The sequence below is a fragment of the Mya arenaria genome, chromosome 6, assembly GCF_026914265.1.
Source record: "Mya arenaria isolate MELC-2E11 chromosome 6, ASM2691426v1".
Lineage (NCBI taxonomy): Eukaryota > Metazoa > Mollusca > Bivalvia > Myida > Myidae > Mya > Mya arenaria.
In genome coordinates this window covers 67237657-67247273 of record NC_069127.1, presented here as the reverse complement: position 1 = coordinate 67247273, position 9617 = coordinate 67237657, and the positions used below count along the sequence as shown (strand labels likewise).

The 9617-nt window shown below is 32.1% G+C and overlaps 2 non-coding genes across 2 annotated transcripts; both read left to right on the top strand.

Annotated features, from left to right (window-relative positions):
• Window positions 1-1878: 1878 nt before the first annotated feature.
• Trnaw-cca (transfer RNA tryptophan (anticodon CCA)) lies at window positions 1879-1950 on the top strand. Its single transcript has one exon. It is a non-coding gene; the product is annotated as a tRNA-Trp (tRNA).
• Window positions 1951-2139: 189 nt separating this feature from the next.
• On the top strand, window positions 2140-2211 carry Trnaw-cca (transfer RNA tryptophan (anticodon CCA)). The gene has a single exon. It is a non-coding gene; the product is annotated as a tRNA-Trp (tRNA).
• Window positions 2212-9617: the final 7406 nt, after the last annotated feature.

Genomic DNA, 9617 nt, shown 5'->3' with positions numbered 1-9617 from the left:
CTATTTAATTGTACAACATCAGTATACAATAAACAATAACACATGTTAATTGGATTTCACACAGTAAACATGTATAGAAGAACAACAAAATACCTAATTTGATTTTGGTATGTTTAACACCAAACGAGGAAACATTCATTGTATTTGTATGCACAATTTTCTTCTTTTAAAAATAATTTTCGTTAAGTTTGTGTCATACATTGTTGCAGAAATGTTGTTGTTTTTCTTTTGTTTTCCATTAAAAAAACAAATATTATACGGTAAACTTTTCAGATGATTTGTTTAAATCTGCAGTCTCACTTATTGACTGATTTGACACTTTCTTAAAAAATGTCACAGAATCGGCTCATTTTGGCATCAATGCCTTCAGTCCATTCATATTTGATAACTTACAACAGATCAGGTCTTATGTTGATCTATGTAACTAATCGGATTTTTGTTATAAATGACTGACCAATAGAGTGAATGAAGTCAATGATGTATGACCATAATATTTACTTAAGATGAGTATTGAATACCAGTCCAGAAAATGACACCCTTATTCAAAATCAATACATACACATTAATGACAAACATAACGTTTGAGTGATGGACCTTAAACTACTTACAAAATAATGCATTTGTGGAAAATATCAATAACTAATAACAAGATTGTAAGCGTGTATTTTACAGCTGAAAACGCAACAAATATTAAATGATTGGTAAATGCTAAAATATTAACTGTGTACCACTATCGTCTAATATTTTTATATTTTCTGCACCTTTCTTCCAAATTAAATCCGGTGTCCTTCGTAATAACCATTGTTTTCGACATTTATTGATCCTTTTTAGTATATCTAAACAACATTATTAATTTGTTAAATCTTATTTGGGAGTAAGAGTACATCTTTAAGTGCTTGGTTTAACTTGCCGAAAAACATCAATTTTTGAACGTAGATATGTTAAATTGATATTTGATCTTTTGTCAGCAGTCTTATTTCACAGATTTCCCGACATTTACGCAAAACTTAGCTCATTCAAAGACAAACACTAAAGAATTTGTGAACGTGTTAACCTGTGAGAGTGCAGCTATAAATGCCATTACAAGGTACCACAGGTCGTAAAAAAGTTGCTGTATTAGTTGTGTTAGCATAAGTGGGTAACACTTAAAAGTACAAAAGCATGGTATGTATCTTTTTCACAATGTGCTTCATGTTAGCATAAACTACTGAATTCTTCAATGTCATGGTCATTGGAAGGTAAAAGTTTGTTTTTGATTTATTTAAGTTTGCTTACAGAAGCTTTACAAGTTTCAAAGGTTTGTGGAAGTATGTGCATACTACGTGATGAATTGCGTCATAAATGCTACATAGGAAGACGACAGTTTGCTTTGAATGAAGACTTTAAACAAAATAACTTCACTATTTCTTAACCATTTTAAATTAAGAATAGCACAGTCTACGCCGCTTACGGAGCCCCACCTTCGATCTTTTACCAGAGATTGATTGAGAGTTAAGTTTCTAAAAACACTTCAACAAACCTTTTATCCGAGAAGACAGAAGACGGAAAGGTGGATAGGTTTTCGGAACATAACGGAACATTGAAAAAAATAAACGTTGGATCAAATCATAAGGCGCGTGAACTAACCAAAAATCTTAATTGTGATACATTATTCACTGTTACTACTACTACTACTACTACTACTACTACTACTACTACTACTACTACTACTACTACTACTACTACTACTACTACTACTACTACTACTACTACTACTACTACTACTACTACTGCTAACACAAATCAACTATGTTCTGGAAAGCTAGAACATTATAGAAATTAAGATATCGGGTTAATACTTATATTTATTTGCAGGCATCACACATCTGATGTTATTGTGGCCCTGTGGCGCAACGGTAGCGCGTCTGACTCCAGATCAGAAGGTTGCGTGTTCAAATCACGTCGGGGTCACTTTTTATTTCAAATATTTTTCTTCTCTCAAACGTATAGAATATTTTGAATACTTCACATTCATTTCGTTTCACTTCAAATAAAGCTTCTTAAACTGTTCGAAATACCTATAAAGTAAAAGCAACGACAATATATCTGTTCGGACAAAAGACAATAATATTAAGACAAGTTAAGATACATTCTCATCAAGGCCCTGTGGCGCAACGGTAACGCGTCTGACTCCAGATCAGAAGGTTGCGTGTTCAAATCACATCGGGGTCTTTTTGTATCTTTTAAAACTTACAATTCTTTTCCTAATTAAATGATGAACATCTGTTTACGTGTAAGTCATGAACAGCATGAAAATATATACATGTAGGTAAATTATAAGGACAATGCAATGTATAAGAACACATGAATTATAAAAAATACCATATTAAAATACTGAATTTGCTAATTACAAGTTACTTTATTGTGAATTTCTATTTGCCAATTCTGTCGCACTGTATTGCCATTTTCTATATGCCAATTGCAATGCAATATATTGACATTTACTATTTAGCAATTGCTATTTTCAAAAGACAAACAGAAGTGGTTTTATTGTTAAACATGCTAAAACATTTTCTTGACAAATCATAAACTGTATCATTTAAATAGTCCTAATGTTTTCATTTAAACGAATATTTGCCAGGATACATTAAATCGTTGTCAGTTTATTTTATATAATTATAAACTGATTACGGCTGTCAATACTTCGTATAATGCATTTTTTATATAAATATATTAAATAGCATTTGTCAATTTCCAGTTGGCAAAAGGCAATTGACAAATAGTATGTTACAATTAGCTGTTGGTAAAGTTTAAGTGGAAAACGGAAATTAGCTATGAACAAATAACACCCTTTACGTCCGACCTGAAATACAAGCGTAGTCTGCGTGCATATAGTTTACTAAAGGGTGCAGATGACTGCTTTTTGTTAAAATCATATTCTGCTCTAAAACAGAAGACAAACTATCAATATTTACACCTCAACTTCCATTCCTTAAATGAACTGCCTTTCGGCAATTGCGTTCATCAATCTTGTTATTGGTTGCATTGTGTCTGCAGGTCCCGTACAATATAGATCAACATTTTTAAAAGTGTTAGTTTATTATATTTTAAATATATTGGTACCAGAAGTGTTTAAATTTTACGTTTTAAAGTGATTTCAAGTGTTTGATCTTTTCCCGCGTTATTGTGACGTCATTTGAAAAAAATGTTTCCGGTTATAGTCGGGTCGTTCTATTTACAGAATGGGTAAGAACAGATTACTGAAAGGTTTTCTTAAATGAAATGAAGTATTTTTTTAACGTTTCTTGAATAAAATAATGGACTATTGGTGTAAATATAAGGAATCAATTGCGGGGTTGATGTCATTATCGGGGATATGAACGCAATTGGGTTGGTCAAAGTACGCGTGGAGTCCTTCGGACTACACACACATTGACCAACCCAATTGCGTTCATACCCCGATAATGGCATCAACCCAGCAATTCATTTCTTAAATAAACCAATATAAAGTTGGCATGTAGTAACTGAAATAAGCCATTTTCCTGGATCCGTGTGCCTTATGTGTTACATACGGTCTTTGTTAAATCTAAGGTTACTGTGCCCTTCCTTTTTGTAATACAATACACAGTCTATCATATCACGGTATCCTGTATTGACAAAGCGAATGTCACAAGTGCGGACTATATTGTAAGTGCGGACCTAATAATGCTCTTCTCATATTGCAATGTCTGCTCTTTTCTTTTTAATGATGATTGAAACATGCTTTTCTGGAAAAATAAAATCAATTATAACATTGCATGGCTGATTAACATTAGAAAACAATTGCGGGGGATGAAAGTTTTTTTAATTTCCCATCTGAATACAGTTAGTTTCACAAAAACACAGTTTATGCAATAAAATATCCGCGAAACACTCTTTTAATTACGTCAAATGCATATAGCAATACACACTCTTTTAATTACGTCAAATGCATATAGCAATACACACTCTTTTAATTACGTCAAATGCATATAACAATACACACTCTTTTAATTACGTCAAATGCATATAGCAATACACACTCTTTTAATTACGTCAAATGCATATAGCAATACACACTCTTTTAATTACGTCAAATGCATATAGCAATACATATTTAAGTATTCAATTTAGATAAACAATGAAACAGATGGAAGTTGCTATTCCAATTTGGAATGTTTAAGTGACTTAATCAGATTAACTTTTCATTTCTTTAAAATAATGAGACGTTGAATTGAAATAAATAAACATGACCTTGAGCATACATCTAGGTCAAAATATTGACAAATCATCTGTTTACGTTAATTGTGTTTAAAATATATTCTTCATGAACGTATTTAAAAATTTAAGCTAAATATTAGACCAATTATTTTCTGAAAAAAAAGTAAATTTTAATAAAAACAAACCTTATATAATTTTTGCGTGATATTAGCCCTAAAAGCACCGTGAACATAAATACTGAACCCCGTATTATTGAATATTGGGATTTGTGCGCTCGACGTATGATGACAATATATACATTTACTTGGTGCCTGTTTAAAAGCTTTAATCTAATACTGTCCCTCTGTGAGATTTTTAGGACGACTTTAATCCTGGGTCAGTTGGGCATAAGAGTGAGCGTGGCCTGACGCCAACCCAACTTCTTGTCTTTCCTCGGCACCCCAGCGTATCATAACTGGTAGGGGTGGGGTGCCGGGGATGCACATGTAAATAAACTCCATCAGGCTGTCCTGGTGACTGCACATAGAATGAAGAAGATTTAACGTGCTCACGTGATAAGGGTTGGGATAATTTGTGGTTGAATAGTCGTAAAGCAATTAAACCTTTGACTTTTCACGGACCGTTACAAGGTGCTTTGAAACAGGCTCAAAGATCAAGTTTTGACTGCTGAGCTCGTCCCTGTAGTCTCGTAGATCGTTTACAGTAATTATATATCCAATATTGTAACTATCATCGTTTTCATTTTATTTTCGCTTGATATTAAAGGCAGCTGAAGTGTGACACGGGAGTAATTTGTGATTTAGAATGATCTCTGAACTACTTCGAGTCTGTTTCCTGCGTAAAAACAAATTCTGTTGTCCGTTGAGAGAGAGAGAGAGAGAGAGAGAGAGAGAGAGAGAGAGAGAGAGAGGCAAACCGAACAAACGCATCTCTTATTGGAAACGAGCCTACGATACTTATGGACTTGCACTATATATTTATAAAAAAATCAAAATACTCATGCTTTAGTATAATATTATTCAATCTACAAATATTCAGATGTATTTAGTAAAATAAAACATTTGTATTAGTATTAAATTTACTTGCAGTTGATTATTCTATGAATGTGGATCGTTCTTTCAATGATTTTTGTACCGTTGCTTAAATCATTTCAACTAAAGTACAAGGATATTCTCTTCATGAAATGTACTAGTAGCGATGGTTTTAAACAGATATATACTCTACCATTTTACTGCAATTAGCTATCAAAATACAATGTAGTACATTTATACCTGTACCTTCTCAGTACAAAAATGCATGGCAGTAATTAAATTCATATTAATATTTCGAGTGTTGTGTTGATAATGCTGTTGATATGACTGCTGGATGTGTTGAACATGCTGATTAATATTTTTGGTAATGAAAACAAGATTTACTTGAATATGTATGTAAAGAGCGACACTTTAGCAAAAACTTATTTTGAATTTATGTTTCAATTGCGGGACGAACTTTAGTTTAGCAGGCTCCCTGAGAATTAAAATCGTATCATTTATGTAGGCAATATACACACACGTCTTTCTGCCATTCATAGAGTGCGTTTATATTTCGTATGTTGACAACAATGCGACGGTAGGCATTCATATTCAAGAAATAATGGCATTCAGAGGCTAGACACCTAAGTTGCAATAAAACGAGACACTAAACCAAACTTGTCGGAAACTTAAATCATAAATAAGGCTTTACTTTAATTGTATTCGAAACCATGCGTCATAAGGATAACGGAGTTTAACGCTGGAATGGCTAACGTCTGTCTGGATCTAATGTAAAATAAGTTAGACGAGCAGCGTAAGCATCGTATAAATAATTTAGTATAATAAATTAACATTACATACAACTTTGTTTTGAAAGTGATATAACATCTGCTTTAAATCTTCAAAATGTATAGTTAACTATATTATTTATTATTTCATATTCAGTACTATAATTGATTAAACACTTGTTACACAGGGGTTCAACTATACTACACATTTTGGACACAATTAGTGTCTAAGGTCAAAAAAACAAAACACATCATAATCAGCAAGAAACTTGATTCTTAAATAATAAGCAAGATAAACAGTCAAAGTCAATCGAGGTCCGACTTTTCATACTTAAGATGTAGTTTTAACTTCCGATAAACCTATCTTTTATACAAATATTACAATATCATATACAATTGTATTTCTGTCATCCATGGCTTACACTCTAATAGTAAAATTCCAGAAATGATTAAAGTTACAGGCAAGGCATCAAAGTAGAAAAAAAAACGAGAAACAAAGCAAAACCTTTCAAAATCTTTAATGCATAAGGAGTCGTAAATTATGAATTAGACCTTTCTGAAAACGCCTACATCAAAGAAATCGCACTATCCGTCTCCACAAAAAATACGACAGGCGCTTGAATAATACTTTATGATGCTGTTGTCTGTCTGGTTTTAATGCAAGGGTACAGAAAAACGATATGAACAAATAAATGGAATATATTTCCACTCCGATGTGTAGACATAGATATAGATATTCCATTGTTTTTAAGTTCCTCAATGAACATGAGCTTTTGTGGTCGCAAGTTAGAATCATATTGAACACATATTTTGTGGCTGATAACATTCCATCGTTGCAAAACTACGAGAGGTGTTCATTATATAATGGAGCTTACGTAAATGATGTTTGTAATTAAGAACATATATCAAAGTCTAGTTATACTAAAATATTTTCGATACATTCTTTTAAATACTTCAGTTATTTTGAGTACTAAACGGTTGATTTTGATGCCAACATTAAGGTAAAGACAAATATAATGGAATTTTCCGTCAAATGCTCACAACCCTTATCTCTTTTCTAATTCTAATTATAGATTGTGATTTGAAGTACTTGATTAAGTCTTTCTGTTTTAAAACTTGAATAGTGGTACTGAACATATAACATTCATACACTGTACTTACCAATATGTGTTATTGAAAACTGCCTCAGCACACCTCCCCTCACTCACAGTGAATGTAATAGTTAGTAAGTCTCTAAAAAGTAAGGTAAATTAGTAGTAAGTGTATACAGATTATATGATAAGTGAAAAGATCGATTGTTATGTTATTTTCAGAATAATATACCGCTTTTCGGATAACACCTTATTTCGGAGCCGGATACCTTAAAACAAACCTCCAAAAGACTTTTGCATTGATTTTAAGATTAATAAAATAAGACTGCATGAAACACGTCTTGACTGCAGAAAATCGTGGAAAACAGTGAGCGAAATATCCACGAACCAATCATAAGAAAGGTTACATAAACCTTTGACCAACTAGATGCCTTGAAAGTAAACCATGCTGAACAGAAGTATTCCAAATACTATCAATAAGTAAAAACGGTAATGCACAGTCCGGTCAGATAATTATCGGCCTGGTCACATAATTATGATCACTAACTTGATATTTATATACTATGATAACTATGTTACCAATGCCACACGTTCCAACATGATAGTAGTTCTGATATAATATAAATGGCGGATTTTGTAGAGATTATCGGGGGTAAGGTAAGAAACGTGTTTGAAAACAAATGCTAATATTTCATTGTGAAATATTAAGGTAGTCGATGATTATTTCCATTAAGTGACCTGTATCAATGTGTCATTCATGACACCCAGACCACAATATTCAAGCAAACTATGCAAGCTTACATACAAATGTGAAAAACGTGTCTGTTTATCATTGGCATACTTTACTGTCCGTTTTAGTCCGTTTGATTCGAGGTTTGAAATGCATTATTTATACCATCACCGGTCTGTATTAACCAACTCTACGGTTCAAATTATTTAGTTAATTTCTATATAATGTAAACGTATGATGAGTACGCATTCCAATGAATTTAAACACATATCAAATGCGTAACCCAAATGTTTTCAAAAAATTGCAGATCACATGCCTTATCATTGTCAATAGTTTGGCTAAATTCATCTTGTCCGCTCTATCACTTTACCATTTTTATTCCAATCCTTTCGAACTTGGTAACCGTGTGTATGGGCATACTAATTCGGATAAATTTGATTACATGCCTGATCTTAAGTTTTGACTCATTGTAAACATTTTACCAAATTGACACAACCCACTATCTAACTTCTATAATTGTAATTATACTCTTGACCTAAGTTAGATAAAATATATTGGGCAATACATCTTCGGCACATTTCATTACACGCCTAGTGACTTAGGTATTAATAGTTACATGGAAACTATACAGACAATATCAGTACAAGAACTATTCAACTACTATCCTGTTTATAGCATAAAAAAGCAATCAGAAAGAGAAAAGAAAAAAAATCGTTAGATATAAACTTGATCGGATAAAAATATTAAATTTCATTATATGGCGAATAGGCTTGTCATTATTTATAATTCGCCGTAAAGAAGTAACATAAAATACATGATTATTCCAGCAAACCATGCCAAAATACACGAAAATGTTAAAATCATGACTTCCATTTTTATTAAGTTTTCTTGATACGTAGTTTGAAACACATTAACAACACTAATCTACATTAACCGACTTTCCAGACTAAATCATCTTTATTTCCAGGTCACCAGCTCTATTATGTTTTGATATGTTAGCCTGTTTGTTTTTCATGTAGGAAAATAACACACTGAGTTAAAGTTTCTTGATAGCACATGACCGACTTTAAATAAAGATTCTTGTATCTTGTATCTTTAATCCTGTCATTAAATAGTCTATACATGTTAAATGTGAACGCAGGATGTGCACGCTTGCGTAGGGATTTTAACGTACCAATTGCGTAAGTGGCATTTCTTTTCTCAATTTCAACATGTAAATGTTTCACCATTTTCAAACCTCGAGTTAAAGACTTCTCATTTTGAAAGGTTTGGCCAAATGAGCCAATCTCTTACTTTACCAATTATCTTCATATCAATACAAAATTTGATTAAATTCTGTATAGGCATACTATCGAATAATTATCAATTATCAGTTTGATCGCTTCAATAAAAAAGTTCAAAGTTTATTGGAAAATCTCGGCATACAAATTGCCTATGGATATTAAACACATGGCCATGGTGATAATACACCACATATACAAACACACACAGATTAAGTAGTACAGTAGAGAGCATAATATACAAAACATAATAATAAGACAATCAAATTATAAATCATTTAAACTTAATTATTACACTATGTTTAAGAAACAGTTAAAGCTCCAGGGTAGAATTTGATTAGTTTCATTGCAAATATAATAAAATTTTACGATAATTAGTAATTTACTTGTTGATTTGCTTAGTAATACGGATTTTAACATGTTTATAGAAGGCCAGGATGTGTTGCCTAAGTATGCATGACTCAATTTATTGTAGAGTGTACAACATAGCGTAAAATGAT